This window comes from Hemicordylus capensis, chromosome 17 (assembly GCF_027244095.1).
Source record: "Hemicordylus capensis ecotype Gifberg chromosome 17, rHemCap1.1.pri, whole genome shotgun sequence".
NCBI lineage: Eukaryota > Metazoa > Chordata > Lepidosauria > Squamata > Cordylidae > Hemicordylus > Hemicordylus capensis.
In genome coordinates, this window is record NC_069673.1 from 13,575,713 (window position 1) to 13,596,444 (window position 20,732).

Consider the following 20,732-nt stretch of genomic DNA (forward strand, 5'->3'; position numbering starts at 1 on the left):
TTGTACCACACTCTGGGCCATGTGGTTTCTCTTTCCCCATGTATTTTTCAAGCTATCTTCGGCTCTTGCTCTATTTGACGTTTGAGGATAGGCTGAACCCGGCTTCCAAGCAGATCTAGTACAGAGGGGTTTGGGTGGGGGCAGCAAAGAAGAAAAGAGAGAGAGAGAGAGAGACGCATCAGTTCTCGCTTATGAACACAAATTGCGTCTGATTATTTAGCTTTGAATTTCTTCCCCCATGCTGTTCTTATTTTTTCTTTTAAAGGAAAGTGTATTTACTCTCAATAATGTCTTCAATTAAACTGAAAAGGGTCCCTCTCTCGGAGAAGTATGCTTTGGGAAAAGGAATAGCTGTCACAGCCGCAGAATTACCGTAAAAACCTGTTTCTAGTCAAGCCGGGCTTCACCACAGCACGAAGTTAGCTCTTTTCTTGACTGGGTTCCAACTCTTCGATAAACAGGACCCGGCACGGATCCTTCACAGAGGGAGGATGCATTGTGGAGGTCTTTAGGGTCTCCCTCTCTTGTGTTCTGCTTCTCTGTAAAATGAAGACAGCCCTTCCATTTAAAAACAAAACCACGCCAACAGAGCCTTGACATTTAAAAGACAGATCCTCCTTGGTGCCGGATTTTGGGTGTGCACAGAAAACCTGGATGTTGGGATGCACATGATAGAGGACCCCGGGCTGCCCCTGAAAATGCGAGAAAATGGATTCTCTTTATTGAGCAGGGGGAGAGTAACTGGCCCTCTCCACGCCCAGTACAGCATCCCTCCAGTGGCTGTTGCTGGTGTATATCTTATATTTCTTTGAGATTGTGAGCCCTTTGGGGACACAGATCCATCTTATTGATTTATTATTTATTATTTCTCTGTGTAAACAGCCCTGAGCCATTTTTGGAAGGGCAGTATAGAAATCAAATTATTATTATTATTATTATCATCATCATCATCATCATCATCATTGTATAAATAATAATAAATAATAAATATTATTATTATTATTAATATTAATATTGAATATGGCTTCACTAATGTCTAGTGAAACAAAGATGAAGTCACTGTTTTAAAGCTCCAGTCACGAAGCATTACGGCGTGGACACTTACTGCTGCCCATTTTTATTGCTGTTCAATTATTGCTCTGGACACTTATGGTGAGCAGCCGCGTGTGGTGCTAGGGTAGGGCTCTAGTGCTTCAGGATGCAAGTGGGGTTGCTCTTTGAGGGGTGAGACTATAGCACTTCAGCCTGCTAGCTGGGATGCCATTTGGCACGGGGCTATACCACTTCGGACAGCTCGCTGGGGGGGGGGGTCGCGTTGAATAGGATTGGTTCCAAAGGGAGATGTTGTTCACACAAGTTACCCTCGAAAGACGTGGTTCGTGAGTGGAGGATGCATTTAGCAGGGGTTTTAAGTAACCCAGAAAAGCTTTTCAGTTTCTAATTTAAACACACACACACACACTTTGGTAATGGGAGCATGCTTGTTCCCAGATTCCAAAAGCTCCCATTTATTTTTGAGTTCAAAGCCTCCCCCTCGCGCCCGCCCCGCAAACCTTAGGAGTCCAAATGTTTAAGATATTTCTCTCTCCGCCATCCCACCCCATCACCCCCATCCTTGCTACTCTTTGTAGGTTTGCTTGTTCTCATCCATCTTGTTGGTGGGTCTGTGAGATCATCGCTTCTGCTGTGCTCCTAAGTGAATCTGACGCCGGTCAGAACCGAAGGGTGGAATGCGGCTGAGGGCTCTGGACCCAACTGGATGTGGCTTGAATTGTGTCATTGGCCCTGGGGTGTGTGTGTGTGTGTGTGTGTGTGTGTGTGTTTTTGCTTTCTAAAAGAAATGGTGGTTTCTAAAACTAGAGGTGCCTGGGGAGAAGAGGGTGATACTCTGCACACCCTCAGAAAGCCCTTCCGGACATACTCTGGGGCCCGTGGCTAAGTCCCGGCCCCGGTTAAGCCCTGTATTCTTTTCTACAAGCAACCATTGGCAGAGTTGTCTGAATTTCTTTCTTTCTTTTTCTTTTTGCATGAGGATCAACCAAAGTGGGACGATCCTCAAACCAGAAATTATATAAATTAAGCACATCTGGACTGGTTTCCCTGCATTTTTTTTTTGGCATGGTGGGTTCCGCTGCTCATGAGAAAAGGCAAGGGAATTTACTGAAGCCTTCTGATGCTCTTCATCTCCCACTTGCAGAATTTGTATCTGGAACTCATTGCCACAATATGTGGTGGCAGTTGTTGACTTAGATGACTTTAGACCAGGCCTGCTCAACATCCCCCCACCCCTGCTTTTTTTGGACTACAACTCCCATAATCCCCAGCCATGGTAGCCAACAGCCAGGGATCATGGGAGTTGTAGGCCAGCATCTGCAGGAGTGCCAAAGCTGAGAAGGCCTGCTTTAGACAAACATATGGAGGGGGGAAGGGAGGGGAGATCTGTCACGGGCTGCTAGTCATGATGGCTAAGTGGAGCCTCCAATTTCAGGGGCAGTATACCTATGGTTATCAGCTGCGAGGTAGCAATTGCAGGGGTGGTTCTTACCAGGATGTTCTAGATCAGGCCTTCTCAACTTTGGCCCTCCTGCAGATGTTGGCCTACAACTCCCATAACCCTTGGCTATTGGCCACTGTAGTGGGGGATTATGGGAGTTGTAGTCACAAACAGCGGCCGGGGGGGGGGGGCTGGGCAACTTTGAGCAGGCCTGTTTTAGATGAATCTTTGGTCTGATCCACCAGGGTCCTTGTGGCCCCATTTTTGCATTCTCAAGGCTCTAGAAGCTAAAAAAATAAACCAAAGCAGCAATTAGGATTCTCAGGACCTTAGTTTGTGCAAGACCGATGACTCCGGGATGCTTCATGTTGTGAAATCACAGACACACAGACTTCACCAAGCCCTGGCTCCAGAGAACAGACTTTCTCAGACTCCAGGGTGAGAAGCAAAGTTGAAACCCAAGCTCTGCTGATCTGTTAGTTTACCCTTTGCATAAACCCGCCGGGGCTGCATCAAGTCCAAGCAGAGTTTTCACCCAACTCCTCCGAAGCCAGGTCTCCGGTTTTCAGCAGGGAAGCTCCCGTAGAAGCCCGAACTGAGTGCTCTTTTGTATCCCTAATAAATGTAGTGTTATTAGGGGTAAGTATAGAGTAGTTCTTAAGAGGTATAATTAAGGCATGCGGTTGGTTTAAAGGCGTACAAACTGGCAGCGTATTCCACTTGGAAGGGAGTGTGTGTGTGTGTGAGAGAGAGAGAGAGAGAGAGAGAGAGAGAGAGAGAGAGAGAGAGAGAGAGAGATTCATAGGGATATATAATCTATCTGACTGGGTTGCTGTGAGAGAAAACATTAACCATGTCGTACCACTCTCAGCTCCTTGAAGGAAGAGCGGGATATAAATGTAAAAATGGATTTCTGTGTATATGTATCGGTACATAGGGAAGCTGCCATATACTGAGTCAGACCATTGGTCTATCTAGCTCAGTATTGTCTACCCAGACTGGCAGCGGCTTCTCCAAGGCTGCAGGCAGGAGTCTCTCTCAGCCCTATGGTGGAGATGCTGCCAGGGAGGGAACTGGGAACCTAGATGCTCTTCCCAGAGTAACCCATACAGTGCTCTCACATGTAGTCTCCCATTCAAATGCAAACCAGAGTGGACTCTGCTTAGCAAAGGGGACAATTCATTCTTGCTTACACAAGACCACTTTCCCTCCCTCCCTGTATGTATGGGTGCGTTCCTCATATTTGATCATGTGTTCGATAAAAGCAAGGCGCGAGGCATGGAGCTTGCTCCTCTATCGTAGGTAGGGAGGTTTTCCCTTCGTACCTCCTTCCAAAGCTGGGGACGGGATCAGTGTCCCCTCTGACAAGGATCCCCAGGTGATGTTGACTACAACTCCCAGAATCCCCAGCTGAAATGGCTTTTGCTCAGGGATTCTGGGAGTTGTAGTCAACAACATCTGGGCATCCCTGTTAGAGGAGACACTGGGTGGGAGCTGGGTGGAGAGCACTCACCCTTTCCAGCTGGGATTTGACAGACGAGCAAGTTTCTTGTCTCCAGTCTCGTTTTGATCTAACAGAGGCCCGCTCAACTTTCCCCCGCCCCGGATATTTTTGGACGACAACTCCCATAATCCCCAGCCACAGTGGCCAATAGCCAGGGATTATGGGAGTTGTAGGCCAACCTCTGCAGGAGGGCCGAAGTGGAGCAGCCCTGTTCTAACATGTGGTTGCAAAGCGGAAGTGCTCCCAGCGCCTGAAACTGGCATTGGACTCGTCCCCTACCCAGTTGATAGTTGTGCGGACTGCCCTTATAAGTTTAGGGTCGCATTTCTTGAATGCTGTCCGGGACTTTTCAAAAACTCAACACCTGCAAGTAGAAAACTAGCTCCAGGGTTCTTGCCAGCCTTAGACCCTCTTCTGCTAGCTTTTTACTTACAGTGCATTCCCCTTTTTTGTCCCTTTCCGTGTGGGAGTGTCAAAGGCTGAGCTGCTAGCTGTAACCCGAAGCGGTCAGGTCCCGGCACCTAGTTCCTGGCGCATGTGGAAACCAGGCCGCCGGCCTTGAGGAAGCGAGCAACAACCCCGCGTGTGCCAAGCAGGCCCAAGTGAGGTCGTGACACTGAGACTTCCTCCCCAGGTCAAGGTGCTTCTCCAAAGGCGACGTTTGGCAGCGGCGTGCTGGAGGCTCGCTCTTGCTGATATCCCATCCGGCGGGGGGCGGGATGCAACCTTTCAAACAGTGGCTTCGGTGTAAGTTTGCAATCTAACATGAATTCAAAGTGACTGGGCCTGAGTACTCCCTACAGACCCCTGTCGCGGTAGGAGAAAATACTTAAAAGTTTATCGAGTGCGCTTGGGTTCAAAAGTCAGGCCTGGCTTCAATTAGGCAGAGAGAGCATCCACAATCAACCATTCCTGTGGTCTCGAAGCAAAGGCTTTCTGCAGCTGCTCCAGAGGAACTGGGCTTGTACCCCTTCTCCCTGCTTTGGAAGGTGTCCCTTTTTCTCCTTCTCTGTCCCCCCCATTTCTTAAAACTTGGCTGCCGGTGTGGACAAGCCTGTGGTTTGGAGGAAGAGCGAAAGGAGAGCACAGAAATGGAAGAGGAAAGAGTTGCTTCAATAGCTCCAGAGAGCAGGGATGGCCAGCTTCTCAGTCCTTGAGGAGCTTGCTCGAATCGGTCGTCCTGGACCCTGAAATCTGTCGCCACACAAATAGACTCCCCTCCAGTGCTGAGATGTCTCCTAAGGCTCAGGACCCGAGAGGGGGTGGAGCCTGGGAGCTAGGGGAAGAGTCTGATGGAATGGGGGTGGAGTCAGGTGCGGTAGGGGTGGAGCCTAGGAGCACATGGCCAGAGCAGAGGTTCTCATCTGGCTGGTTGGGTTCTGGCACTTAGCTCTAAGCAGGGGAGGCAGAGTGTATGGCGTGAATTTAGGGAAGGGAGGTGGAAAGGACAGGGAGTTAAGGAAAAGAGATACCAAGGAGAAAGAGGAAGCGTTCCACAGGGTCTGGGGACAGGAAGCTCTGAACAACTGGTGCCGAGAGGCACGGGGATTTGGGAAGCTTGGCAGGACTGGGTTAGCCAAAGGAGCATTTTTGAAATTCAATCCAGATTTGATTTGAGAGCCAATTGGCATCTTTTAAAAACTACCCAGGTCCCCTGATTGGTTAAAAAAGGCAACAAAGCAGGGTCAAATCGATTCAAATTTAAATCAGATTTTCGGACCAGATTTGAATTTGATTCAAATTCGGAATGAATTTTCAGAATCCGATTCGAATTTGAAACGAATCGAAAAATTCATTTCTTGCACATCTCTGTGCATGAGATGTGCCTGCGACCTCCTGCCCGCCGAGCAGATGTTCAACTACTGAGCTACAGCCCCACCCCATGATCATCCTGTTGATGTTCCCCTGGGACTTTTTCTTCTTTTTTTATTACGGAGGTGATTTGCAGGGAGAGTCGTAAGTCACGAAGAGCTGTCGAAATACCTTTTCCCTCAGTTATCTCTGCATGCTTATCTCCAGGGGAAGATTTATGCTCACCTGCTCCGGGGAAGGTTGGAGGGTATCTATATGGTAATTGCCGAGCACCAGATGCCTTCATAATATCCAGCTCTCCTTTATTTATAGCAAAACGCACACGGTCCAGCAGGCAGTTTTCCCTTTTCAGCACATGAAGCATGAACGTTCCCTCCCCGAAACCTGTTGGGTGGGATGGAACATGTCCATGGAAAGAAGGAATCAGTATTGCAATTGCTGCTCAATCAGATCTTGCTGTAGGACAATAGAGCAGAGAGCTCTTAAATCGTGCTCGGTCTTTTCTTGAGAACACCGCTGGTTGGGTTTGTAACTAATTTTCATACACAAATCTGCCATTTAGAACAATGAGCTCACACAGCATCATTGGGTGGGCAGCGTGTCTCTGCTGGCTTTGTGAGCGCAGAAGAGGACAGATTCAAGGAGGAAGCAGAACTATCATGAGAATTTCAGGGGGGAAATTAGCTACATTTCACAGAATGGGGTTCCCTCCGCCCCGCTCCCATAAACATCCACCATTCAACAAATGTTCTGCTTTACCACTGTCCCCTCACTGTAAGGGGAGTGGGGTTGCCAACTATCTCAGAAAATACCCTGGTCTGCTTTTCTGCCTTAAGAATATTTCTACTGGTTTCTACTGAGTCAGACCCTTGGTTTATCTAGCTCAGTATTGTCTGCACTGACTGGCAGCAGCTCTCTAAGGTTTCTGGCAGGAGTCTCTCCCAGCCCTACCTGGAGATGCTGCCAGGGATTGGAGCGGGGACCTTCTGCATGCAAAGCAGATGCTCTTCCACTGAGCTATGGGCCCATCCCCTGCAGGAATTATCTTATAGTGCTCACATGCAGTCACCCATCCAAATGAAAATCAAGTTGGACCCTGCTCAGCAAAAGGGAGAATTCATGCTCCCAACTACAATACCTCCCCTTCATTGTTTTGTTCCTTTAAAATATTTGCAGCTGCTGATAACTGGACCCAGAGGCACTTTTAAAAGTCCGGGCTCTCGTATATTTAGCAGGGGAAGAATAAGTGTGTTCCTGTTCAGCCCTGCGTAGTATCTCTCCAAGGGCTGTTGCTGGATTTCCCTTGGCTTTCTTTTTTGATGGTGATTTCCTTGGGGACAGGGAACTATTTTCTCATTCCCTTTGCTACGGAAACTGCTTCAAGAACCTTTGAAAAAAGTGGCATATAAATATATAAAAGTGGCCTATAAATGTATAACGACAGTATATAACATATAGAAGTGGCATATAAATATTTGCCTTCATAACAACCCGCCAGAAGGCAGCCGTGTTTTGAATGCAGAGCTGCAAGCGAGCTCTCCTTGTCAATTTCGCCCGTGTCAGTTTCAGCTTGTCTCCAGCAAGTGAACTGAGTTGAGAGCCTTGCTTTGTGGTTGCCAATGCATCTGCATCCTGCTGCTCCTGTGCCAGCTGGCATTGGCATCCTGGCAGGCAACAGCCGCCTGTCTCCTCTGGCCTGCAGCTGCGCTCAGCCCCTTTGGGAGGACCCTTGCTGCTTCTCTGAACCTGGTGAGCTTGGCATCATGAGTGACTCATTCACGGAAGCAGTGGATAGAGGGAGGTTCAGTGATCAAAGCGACTGGCTAAAGATCACTGGATCTTGGGGAGTCTTAAAAGGAAGGGAATAAGCTTTCTTTCTGCACCGTGGGGCCAATATACTTGAAAGCCCTGTTGCTAAAGAGCAGATTTCAGAGATGAAATATAGACAGGGCTGTACGTGTGTCTCGGTCCCAAAGCGCTATAGAGAAGCGAACTATTGTGATCTTGGCTGCGGACTCCAGCTTTCTAAGAATGTCAGAGTTTCATTTTTGGCGGAGGGCGAGCAAGGTGCTAGTCCTCATGGTGTTGCGATTGACATGAACGGATGCGAGCAGTCAGAACTGCAGAAGATCTTCTGCAAAATAAGACATCCATCGCCATTTGCTTGAGGGGTGGGATGTGGGGAGGTGGCAAAATTAACGTGTGTCTTCACGCACAGAATATAGTGTTCTTTCAGAATTATTCTGGTGCGTTAAGTGCCGTTGGGGGCAAAGAGGGAAAATATTAGAGGTTTTCCCTCCAAACAGAGGGTGGATCCTTTCGTTATCCTTCACGTTTTGCTTTTTGCTGTCCCATAGAAATGGCTCTCTTGAGACTTTGATGACTGTGGAATGGACCAATCCATTCTAAGGCAGGTGATAGAGCCCAAATGGTTGCAAGCCTATGCTTTGAACATGGTGGAGTGTATTCTGAGTATGCATACACAGAATAATTAAACGACTGCAGAACACCCAGAACAGGGAGTTGAATTGGTTTAATTTTGTTGCTCTGGTGAGCCCGCTTGAACCGATCCCTGTGAGTACTTGTCTCGGAGCACGAGGCGGGTGCCGCTCAGTGAGCCGCGGATTACACAAACCCCGGTGGCTGAAGTCCAGTGTGGGATGAAGTCATGGCAGAAGGTCTCAGGTTCGGTCCTTGGCAGCATCTCCAGGTAGGGCTGGGAAAGACTCCTGCCTGGAACTCTCGAGAGCCGCTGCCAACCAGAGAGGACAGCCCTGAGCTAGATGGACCAAGGGTCTGGCTTGGGAGAAGGCAGCCTCCTATGTACGGAATAAAGTCCTTTTTGTACAGTCAGGGCGTGCTGGTGATCTTCACCGATCCTTGCTTCTTGGGAACGGCTCGGCACAAACTCAGGCCCATTCAGCAGCCATTAAAAACAAAGAGGGCTTCAGCTTGATGCTCGAATGCGTGAACCAGTTAAATAAAAATAGCCCATGCATAATTAAAGGCGACAGTGGGCATAATTTCCTGCTTAGTGCTTAAAGGCCTGCTTTTATTAACTGTTATGGAGATAGCTTTTGCTTACGAAGCTCATTTTGCGTGCACACACACACACGGTCCATCTTCTCTCTGGTCACAGTGGTGGGAAAGTCAGGAAAGGCTTAGAGAAATCCACGGAGGACATGGCTACTCTTGGCTATAGGCTACCACCAGGTTCAGAGGCAGGATGCCTCCGAATACCGGTTTCAGGAGAGCAATGGCAGGCGAGAAGTTCAAAAGTTCCCAGAGTGGCATGAATTAAATAAGAAAAAAAAAAAATAAGAGGGTGCCCTGTCTCAAAAGGGCTCACAGTCTGAAGCACCAGGGAGACACCCTACCCCCCAGCAGCAACCCTTGGATGGATGCTGTGCTGGGGTTGGATACAGCCAGCTGCTCTCCCCCAGCTAAATAGAACTGAATCGAAGCGATGCCTCGTGTCGGAGCGATGTCTCGTGGCCCAGTGAGCCGGGGTTTGGACGGACGACAAAACTCGGCACTCCGTCGGTGGTTGATGTATTTTTATGCTGCAGGCGACACTCACAGTCCGGTCTGCAATCTGTCCTTTTCAAGTACGATGTCGGAATTCTTTACCTCCCTTTAAATAATTCTGGCAGTCAGGCTGGGGGCCGGGGGCATATGCCTTCCTCCCCATGTTTGGTCGCCCTCCGCAAGGAAACCCATCCATTCTCCCGAGCCGCCCCGCCCGTCTGCAGCTCTCGTGCAGGCCCCGCATTCATTTCTCGATGGCTCGAGAGCATTCTTGCCGCAATGCATCGTGGGCCAAGGGCTGTCAACACCGCCCCATCACCGGCACGTTTCTAACCTGCTCATGTGGTAGACATCTGTGGCTTTCTTTCAGTGCACGGCTTCAGGGGAGCTGGGAGATGCCTCTGTTCAGACTGTCCTCTCCCATCTGCCCTGGGACCGATGTGTCTTTCCCAGCCCTCCCTGGAGAGGCTGCCAGGGGTTGAACCTGGGATCTTCTGCATGCATTGCAGATGCTCCACCACTGAGCTACGGATGCTGCCAAGCGAGTCAGACCCTTGCTCCATCTAGCACAGTATTGCCTACACTGACTGGTAGCAGCTCTTCGAGATGCTGCCAGGGGTTGAAACTGGGACCTCCTGCATGCAAATCAGTAGTCCTTCCACCAAGCTGCGGCCCCCTCCCCAAAATGAAGCAGCCAAGGAAAGGCAGATTCAAGAAGCAAATAAGGTGCCTAGGAGCCTACCAAGCTGCCATCTGAGTCAGACCCTTGGTCCATCTAGCTCAGTACTGCCTACACTGGCTGGCAGCAGCTCTCCAAGGTTTCAGGCAGGAGTCTTGCCCAGCCCTACCTGGCAATGCTGCCAGGGGTTGAACCCGGGACCCCCATGCATGCAAATCAGATTGGTCTACTGCTAAGTTATGATGAGTGCACTTTTCTCTCTCTCTCTCTCTCTCTGGCTAGATCGCAAACTTGAGCTGGTTTTTCTGAACATTAAGTACCCAATTATTGTCCCAGTTAACAGGGAGCCACGTCTGACACTCACAAAGGTTATGGCCATTGCAAATTGCAGGGAACAGCTTAATAGCACTGGTGTACCTGGTATGTTCTGGTTAATCAGACGGCTCTGAACCGCTGCAGAACAGAGAAGGCATCTGGATCTGGGGTGGCGAGAACAAAATGCAGTTGCCCCGCAGTGAAGTGGTTTGTTAGTTTCTTCTTCTTCTTCTTCTTCTTCCTCTTTTTTTTTTTTTTTTTTTGCAAATTTTCTCCAGCCAGGCTTCTAGTGGGGGAGGGGGACAGGGAAGTCAACTGCAGCCTGACCTTAATCATGTTTACTTGGCAATTGGCAATCCTACTCAGGGCCATGGGATGCTGGCTTGATCTATATATGCATCAAAGAGGAGATGGGAGTGTTTGTTGAGCGTGGAGTGTCCGCAGACCTCCCCAAACCATAAGCCAGCCTTTTAGGTACACCAAAACTCATGCGTCATCCTTGGGGCTGCAGCTCAGGGGAAGAGCATTTGCTTTGCAGGCAGAAGGTCGCAGGTTCAATCTCTGGCAGAATCTCCAGGTAGAGCTGAGAGAGACTCCTCTCTGAAACTTTGGAGAGCCGCTGCCAGTCCGTGCAGGCAATTCTGAGCAAGATGGACCAGTGGTCTGACTCAGTACAAGGCAGCTCCATCCCAACTTTTCATGTTTGTTTAGGGTTGAAAAAAACAGCTGTCGGTCAAGCCTCCTTAATACACATTTCATGGGAGGAAGTTTGTGGAATCTGTGGTTGTTTCCGCACTTCGGAGCTCTGCGTGTGTCCCAGGTTCAAAGATCCCAAGAGGATCTTGGGTAGCCATACCAAAATGGTATCCTCCACCAAAATGGTACCCCCCCACCTGCTGCCAGAGGTGGTATGGTCCTACCACCACGTTCTGCTGCAAGTGATGTAGAGAGAGCTGGCTGTCAGATAATATTCCTTCTCTTTTGAAGACAAAAGCTGACCTCCCCTCAAGGCAGCACAAGAAATCTGGTGCCTGAAATCGCGTGCCAGATCCTTGTAATGCTTTGGCTCTCGGCAGAAGCTGAGGGAGCAGGAAGAGGAAGGCTCCGTATCGGGTGTCCTGATCTGCTGCTTGAAGTGGCTTGCTTCACTATGCCACATGATAGGGCCGCCTCTGAATCCATGGGTTATTTCAGGAATGGGCACATCCAGCTTCCCAGGAAGATTTTTCTCCAGCTTGGGGGGGGGGGATATTTGTGGATGGAAATTAAGGGCCAAGGGAAATCAACAGAATTTGAAGCTATAGGGACCCAGGAAGGGGGATCTTATGGGTAAGGGAGATGAAACGTGGTTTGTTTGAGGCTGCTTGTAAGGTGGGGAGGGCGGGGGGCAAAAATTGTCCCAAGTTGCTATGGAGCAATCCCATGGAGATGAGTGGAGATGTTTTGTGCTCCGAAATCCAAGGCTCCCACTATTGTGGAACGGCATGACAGAGAAACAATAGCTATTGCATTTCTGGTTTCTGCCAATGACCCAGGCAAATATCAGAATGGAGTGTGTGCATCCTTTTATTCAAGCAACACTGCTAGCTCATTCCAGTTTTTAAAGAAAACAATCTGAAAATAGCCCATTTTACATAGCCTGGGGTGAAGTTTGCTTTTGACGTTCTGGATGCTGGCAACAGCCAGTGAGATGCAGCGGTTAGGATGTTGGACCAGGACTAGGAAGACCAAATCTCTGCTCAGCCATGAGACTCATTGAGCAAGCATGGGCCTGCCTCTACTTCTCAGCCTAGCCATCCTCACAGGGTTGTTGTGAAGTAGGACTAGAAGACCTCCAAGGTGCCCTCCAATTCTCCAATTCTATTCTTCTGTTTATGCTTGTTTATGATTAGCCTGGCTAATCTAGAAGCCTTATACCAGGGCTACAGACTCTGGCCCTCTTGCAGACATTGGACTACAACTCCCATAATTCCTTACTATTGGCCGCTGTGGCAGGGGTTGATGGGAGTTATAGTTCAAAAACAGCTGGAGGGCCAAAGGTGTGCAGCCCTGCCTTATATGCTTTGCCAAACATTCGCACTTCCTATTCTGAGATGGGGTTGTATCTCAGTGGAAGGGCATCTGCTTTGCATGTAGAAGGTCCCAGGTTCAATCCCTGGCAGCATCTCCAAGAAGGCCTGGGAAAGATCCCTGAGCCTCAAACCTTGGAGAGCTGCTGCCAGTCAGTGTAGACCAGGGATTCTCAGCGCTGGGTCCCCAGATGTTATTGGACTTCAACTCCCATAATTCCCAGCCCCAGTGGCCTTTGGTTGGGGATTATGGGAGTTGAAGTCCAATAACATCTAGGGACTCAACGCTGAAAATCCCTGGTGTAGACAATCCGGAGCTAGATGGACCAAAGGTCTGACATGGTAGAAGGCTGCTTCCTATCTTTCTATGTACTATAGATCTGAAGTCATAAACAGCTGAATGTGGAGGTGGGTCTCGTTGCTCTTATCACACAACTGGGACTTAGAAACCCAATCTCCTTCCAAATCATCCAGATATCTCCCGTTCCCCTCCCCTCCATTCAAAGTATGGCATATATACTCTCCCTGATGTATGAGACAGATGTCCATCAATGTCTAGAGAACCATTGTGGTGTAGTGGTTAGAGTGTTGGACTAGCGCCCTCGTTTAAATCCTCACTCAGTCATGGAACTCACTCGGGGACTCTGAGCCAGTCACGTCTCTCTCCACCTAGCCTACCTTGCAGGGTTGTTGTGAGGATAAACATCACCCCGCACCCTGCTCCAGCTTCCTTGGAGGAAGAGCGGGATATAAATGTAATAGACTGATAGATACCCTTAACTGCTTTGCTGTTGACCGCCCCAGTTGCTCAGCAGGATTCTTGGGCCTCCCCAACTCAACCCCACCGGCCTCGGATGCCCCGGTGACCCTCAGTCCCGGCTCTCGGCCACGTCCCCCCCCGCTCGCGGGAAAGGCAGGGGGCTGTGGGTGTGTGGGGCGGGAAGAAGGAGTCGCTGAGATTTATCTTGTCTTTGGCTGACAGTCAAACCCAGTGCTTGCAGCACAATCTGGCACTTTTTAATCATTTTATCTCTCTTCCTCCTCTCTCCGGGGAGACAGGCAGCATTTAGCAGTCTGCTCAGAAAAACCTGGGGGCAAGTTTCAGTGGCAGTGGCTCTGAGGCTCCGATTATTAGCTCTGCTCTTAGGAGCACACTCAGATCTTTCCCGGGGGACGTGGTGTGAAAAATTAACACCGGCGCGGTGGCGGAGCGGTGGCGGCAGCGCCGGAGCGGTGTAACTGTAATTACTCCATTGATATTCCTTGCACAATAATGCTGTCATTGGCCATTTACATAAACTTCGCTCTTCCTGCCCCCCAAGACACACACACACACACACACACACACACACACACCCCGAAGAAAGGGAAAGGAAGCTGGACCGGGAACGTCGGGCCCCAGAGGGCGTTTCCACACGGTCCTGCCATATTTATTTGCTTTGCGGCTCCAGAGCGTCAAGGCCTTGGTGTACAAAAGAGCAGGAGGAGGCGGTGGGAGAGAGGGCTGTACCACTTCCGGCTACAGCTGGCACCACCCTGGCTTTAAAAAAGCAACTCAATTTTCTGTTTTCTACTGTGGGATGTGGCGATGGCCAGTAGCTTGGTGGCTTTGGAAGGAGCTGAGACAAGTTCATGGAAGACAGGTCTTTCAGTGGCTACTAGTCTGGTGGCTATAGGCCTCCTCCAGCCTCAGAGACAGGATGCCTCCAAATACCAGTTGCAGGGGAGCAACAGCAGGAGAGAGGGCACGCCCTCACCTCTTGCCTGTGGGCATCTCAGAGGCATTTGGTGGGCGACTGTGTGAAACAGGATGCTGGAGTAGATAGGCCTTGGGACAGATCCAGGAGAGCTGTTCTTATGTAATTAAGTTAAAAAACAAACCAACCAGCACATTACAAAGGGGTCCTAGCCAACCCTTTCTCCATTGTACTAGTTTCTATGTCTAGATGGAGGTTTCCCCCTAGGCCAATCTTTAAAATTGTGTTTCCCCCACCCCCAACACCAGTAGTCTGAAGAAAGCTGCTTTATACCAGGTCAGACCCTTAGTCCATCAAGCACAGTATTATCTACACTAGGGATTCTCAACATTGAGTCCCCAGAGGTTATTGGACTTCCCATAATCCCCAACCAAAGGCTACTGGGGCTGGGGATTATGGGAGATGAAGTCCAGTAACATCTGGGGACCCACCGTTGAGACTCCCTGATCTACACTAACTGGTAATAGCTGTCCAGGTTCCAAATCTTTCCCAGCCCTTCCCGGAGATGCTGCCAGACACGGAAGCTGGGACCTTCTGTATAGAAAGCAGAGGCTCAAGTACTGAGCTAGAATGTGGAGAAACCATCTGAAAAAGTTCTCGGAAATGTCTTCTTGGGAAGAACCTTGAACTGTAATCTCTCCAGGAGAGAAATCTGAAAACCCTGAAATTCGGAACAAATGTGCACTTGGCACGAAATTTCTCCTCATTCATTCATTCATTCATTCATTCAGTTTCTATACAGCACATCTTGGGTGTCAAAATGGGCATCAGGTGAACTTCTCTGGGGAGGGTAAGGAGGCTGTACCACAAAGTAGTCTCCTCTCAGGTTGCCCCCCAAAGGGACGTGGGGCTCAGAAGGGTTTCCAATTGGAACAGAAGCAGGAGGACCCCATGGCATCCTGGGTGCCGTCATCACCTCATCCTGGGCACCTCATCGTGGGTGCCGTCATCAGCTGACACAGCTGTCATCACCTCTCACGTGATGCCTTCCTGCCAATCACGACCTTGCCATTGACCCAACAATGGGAGGGGATCTTGGAGCTGTGTGATTAACAGAATTTGGGAAGCACCCTTTGTGTAGTTGGCAACCTGTGGTGACTCCAGCTAAGGCCATGGCAGCCTCAGCTGAAGCCAGATATGGAGCTGGAGTCCTCCAACCTGGGTTGCCCACTGTAGTTGTAGCTAAAGGAAGGGCTCTAGAGAGCAGGAGATAGAAGGTACTGCCTCCACACCCCTGATCATGGCTCCTGACGCATCAGGGCTCTGTGGCTGGAGGGGAAATATCAACAGGGACGACCTTTCCTATTTGTCTTGCTTTCCCTCTTGGCTAGCCTGTTCTCCTGTTGAGGTGACTGGGACATGGCTATGGGTGCAGCCTCCTACAGTGTCCCAGAAGATTTCCCCCACCTGGCATAGAGGGGCATTTTGGGGAGGTTCCCAGCCTATATAGAGATAATGTTTAGTATAAGGGATTGTTCCACGATGCCATCTTCCTTCCATCTCAAGAGGCACCATTCCGAAAGAGCAGCAATCCCCTCTTCTTCTGAGTGTCGCTTGGCTTTGAACAGGTGCCATGACTTGACTGTGAAAAGCATTGTGGGAATGTGGAGAGATGTGGAATGTGAAGGTTCCAGACCAGTTTCCTTGGGCACCGCAAGCAGTTGTGGGCTGGAAGGGCAGGAGGTAAAGATTTCAAATAAATAGCCAACCCAGGAAAGAGCCTCAGTCTTCTCAGAAGCCCCTGGGTGCCTGTAGCAGCAGTCGGCACGGGAGCAGCCTACAGTCAACTGGAGGCATCTTTCACTGGAGGAGATATCTAACCCTGGGTTTGTGCTTCTGGATCTATGATCGCCATTTCGTACATGAAAGACTTTCAGCTTGTTCTTGTGACCGAAAGGTGGCTGGAGGAGTGTCCAGCTAGACTCCAAGACCCGTGTGAACTCTTGAGAGACACCCGGCAACCAACTCACGTCATGAAGCCAGCACTGTATCGAGGGTGGAGGGAGACCACGCCCTGCCCTGGGATGGCTTTAAATGGGGGCTTAGACAAATTCAGGGAGGACAGGTCTATCAATGGCTACTAGTCTGGCATCTCCAAGATAGAGCTGAGAGAGACTCCTGCCTGCAACCTTGGAGAAGCTGCTGCCAGTCTGTGAAGACATGACTGAGCTAGATAGACCAATGCTCTGACTCAGTAGAAAGCAACTTCCTATGTAACCAAGAGGTTATTGTTAAGGATCAGTCTTTCCCTGTTCCCCACTAGTGGCCTGCTAATCTTTTTTGTCTCTTTCGTGATTCACTTAATCTCCGAAGGCTGCAAATCCTGCTAACCCCTTTCCCGGGCACATTTCGTCAACCAAATCGTCCCAATAACAGCGCCATCAATGTACCACTGATGCACTCCAACCACAATGGCAACATGACTGCATATGGTAGGGCCTGGGCAAGTGGCAGCTTCCATTGGAAATTAGACTTTAATTCTCTAATTAAAGACAGAGGAGTGTCAGATCTTCCTGGGACCACGGCTCCTCCTGCATGCTGAACACCAATAGTTTTTTGGTATAGAGCCCTAAAGTGAATTATTGGGGGGAGCATTTGCTTGACGCACGGCCCGTCCCCTGTCTTTTGCTTCCCCGCCACCCCATCCCTGCTAGAAACAGGCCTCCGGGGCACAGCATCGTTATTGCTGTCACGGCCCAAACCCCAAGCGCCCCAGCAGGATGGGAAGGCATTGACGGAAGGTGCTCCCCCTTCTCGAATTTCAGGCGCTGAATATTTCATGAAGCCCTCCCCCTGTGTTTGTTTGGTTGGCTTGTCGATTTTTATTGTTCCGTCAATAGCTTCTCATCTAGGCCGCGGCGATGATCTTTAGCGGCTGCTCCCCCGAGAGGCCCGGGCGTTAAATGCAATTATGGATTTTGGAGCCCCCTCCCCCCCCCGTGCATTTGATATTTTCCCACTGATCTAATTTGCAGGCTGGTACTTTATTGTTTGGCATTTTAATGGCATCAGAACGCTATTGGAAAATTTGATTTCTTCTGATAATTTCTCCCCCTAATGACATTAACGCTGATCATGGAGCAGCATGGATTTTCGCAAGATGCAATATATAAGAAAATCTCTCTCTCTCTCTCTCTCTCTGGACAAAGCAAAAAAAACCACCTCAAGGTTTTAACTTAAGACAATATGTGCTTAGTTTATCCTTCCTTGCCTTGCTTGACCTCCCCCTCGCTGCAAAATATTAGGAATCAACAAAACACTTGAGATCGGCATGTAGCCGCATTGGAGTGTGTTGTGTTCAGTGGCTGGCTCCCTCTTGCTGAAGGTTTTGAAATTCAGGGAGGGGTCTTCGTTGATAAAAGGTTGAGGGACATAGAGACATAGGAGGCTGCCTTCGACCAATTCAGACCATTGGGCCATCTAGCTCAATGCTGCCTACACTAATTGGCAGCAGCACTCCAAGGTTTCAGGCTTAGGGGTCTCTCCCAACCCTACCTGGAGATGCTGCCAGGGATTGAACCTGGGACCTTCTGCTTGCAAAGCAGATGCTCTACCGCTGAGCTACGACAGGAAAAATCCAGGCGTCGCAGGGCAAAAAATAATACCTGCTCCCTCGTACGGGTGGACAAATACCCAGAACAGCCCTATAGCAGATACAGCCTTATATGTCCCTGCAGATTTAGTTACTAAAAATGGGCAGAAGGTAGAAATGGCAGAGAACAGATATAGCAACTGAAGGGAGAGAGGCACTCACAAGCTGTAGCTTGATTATTTTTCAGCAGCTCAATAGTTAATGGCTCTTCGGCTCCCGGAAAATAAATCCCTTTAATTCGCGGCCTAAGTTGGATGGAAGAGGTTTGCTTTCCCCCGGCTCCCCCTATGTATACACCAAAAGGAGTTCAGATTTGAGAAGAGGGTTTACGGCAGGGTTTCCCAGCCTCTGGTACGCCACCAGACTGTCAAAGAATATTCTCCTGCATCAACTTGCACAGTCGAGAAATTTCGGAGAATCAACCGAATCGGAGAATATTCTTTGACAAGTCGGCGGTGGATATTTATAGGTGCTGCATTCCAACAAAGGTTCCCGAGGCAGTTTACAGCAATATAAATAAATAAATAAAATGGCTCCTTGTCCCCCCCGAAGGGCTCGCCATCTTAAAACGAAACGTTAGATAGGCACCAGCAACAGCCGCTGCAGGGGGTGCTGTGCTGGGACTGGATGAGGCCAGTTGCTCTCCCCGCTGTTAAATAAAGAGAATCAACACTTTGAAAAGGTGCCTCTTTGCTCGGGGGATAATTGTAGCTGGGGATTCTGGGAATTGTAGTTCAGCAGCATCTGCAGTGGCACAGGTTCGGAACCCTTGGTTTAGGGCAGGGTTTCTTAACCTTGGGCCCCCAGATGTTGTTGGACGAAAACTCCCAGAATCCCCAGACATGGCCTTTATGGCTGGGGTTTCTGGGAGTTGTAGTCCAACAACATCTAAGGGCCCAAGGTTAAGAAACCCTGGTTTAGGGTGTACATGCAAGGCTATTCACACATGTTGTATGGGCACCCAGGCATGTTTTTGCATGAATGTATGTGTTCATTGTGAAATTCCAATTTGGGGACTGGGTCCCTCAGAAATGGAGAGTGTAGATCACATGCACGCCTGCGAGTGTGTTGAAAGTAAGTTGCTGATAGTCAACAATCATGTGCACACTGTACACCAGCAGTTCTCAATCTTGGGCCCACAGATGGTGTTGTACTACAGTTCCCATCCTCCCCTGCTGCAAGGGCCTTCAGCAGGGGATGATGGAAAGTGTAGTTATGCAACATGTGGGTACCGAAGTCTTAGAAACACTGATGTACTTGTTGAACTCCAGGATAGCAGCATTACATTTAGATCAAATATGATGGTAATTGGTATGTATGTATGTATGTATGTATTTATTTATTTATTCAATTTCTATACAATTCAATTACTTCGTAAAACTTTGAATCTTTAAGTGAAGATGCATGTATGCATATACAAATATACGTATCATGCAAAGTTTGTTAAACTGGTTAATTCTGTGGTTGGTAGTTTAGGACCAATGGGTGGATATGGGGGAGTCACTGTTACCCCCTCATCTGAATGAATGGCAAGCAATCATTTTTATTTATTTATTATTTATTTTTACATTTATATCCCGCTCTTTCTCCAAGGAGCCCAGAACGGTGTACATGCTTATTTTTCTCCCCACAACAATCCTGTGAGGTAGGTGGTAAGTTAGGCTGGGATTGAAGTGACTGATTCAGAGTCACCTGGCGAGTTTCATGGCTGAGTGAGGTTTTGAACCCAGGGCCTCCCCGGTCCTAGTCCAACCCTCTAACTGCTACACCATGCTGCCTCTCTAGACGATCATGTCTAGGGGAGAAAATAAAGTGGTGCACTTGAGGTCATCGTTGGGTAGAGGGCATATTTGTACACCTTGCCAGTGGTATCCCAGAGTGTTTGGAGTGAGGGGTGAGAGGCATCCCAGACTGCCGTATAAAACTGAGCAGAAGTTTCTCAGGACCAAGCTTGGCTCAATTTGCTTAGCCCCGCCCCACTCATTTGCATATCGGGATTCCATATCCTGGTCAAGGAGGATCTGTTTGTGTGTGCAGACTGTGCTGTGCAGGGTCCAAAAAAAATGTCGAATCTATTTTCAGCGAGCACCGTCGGAGGCTCTTGACATGCAGCTCCTAAATCCAAGCCAAGGGGGCTTCCTGATCAGCGGAACTCTGTCAGGCTTGCAGGTCTGCACACGCTCCGAGACAGCGGTTGGTCCAACAACAGAGATTGTCTTACAGCCTCTCCTTCTCCCTCTAGGATAAATGGCGGTTTCACACACAAAGGGAGCTTTAGATTGCCTTCCAAGGCCCCTTGCCTAGTGTGGCGTGTTTTCACGGCAAACGTCACCGAGGGCGAAACCTTATTCCCCTTGTAAGCCCTGTCAAAATCAACCTCTTCAGTGACATACCGGCAGCCTCCCAGTTTCCCTTGCTTTGAATGCAGCCTGGATTTCAGTTCTGTCTTTCAACAGAAGTGTGAACTGTTACGCCAGCTGGTGTAATAAATCTCACTGGATGCCAAAAAGAGCCTCGATCGTCTTCCCTTGTCGCACCCTTGTCGCACTGCCGCCGCCACCCTCGAGTCATGTCTAAGAGGAAAGGGGGACTGGGCAAGAGGGGAAAGAGATGCTGATAAGAGGCATGCCGGAGGGTGTTTCCAGGAACAACAGAACAAACGTTTGTCTCTCTTCGTTGTCACATTATTCCATTGGGGGGGGGGTCACAAGTCACCCACCTGATAGGGCTGTGCCATCTTTCAGGCAAAGCCTTTTGTCTGAGAATGGTGTCACCCTTGACACGTCAGGCTGCTTGCTCTAGTGGTGCTTCTTGCAGCAAATGCAGAGAGTGGATGTGTCTTCATTTAGATCACGTTGATCGCCTGCCTTTTCTTGCATCATAGAACTTTGGCGGTGTAGATAGGGGGTTGCTCAGTGGTGTCTCGTCCAGTCATTGACCAGGCCCCGACAGCAGGATTTGTATTCTGCATTACTAGTCCAC

The 20,732-nt window shown here is 49.3% G+C and overlaps 1 protein-coding gene and 1 non-coding gene across 4 annotated transcripts in view; one reads left to right on the forward strand and one right to left on the reverse strand.

Moving 5' to 3' along the window:
* Positions 1 to 20,732, forward strand: part of LMX1B (LIM homeobox transcription factor 1 beta) — a 137,859-nt gene that overhangs the window by 50,712 nt on the left and 66,415 nt on the right. The window lies entirely within an intron of this gene.
* TRNAA-UGC (transfer RNA alanine (anticodon UGC)) lies at positions 17,658 to 17,726 on the reverse strand. Its single transcript has one exon. It is a non-coding gene; the product is annotated as a tRNA-Ala (tRNA).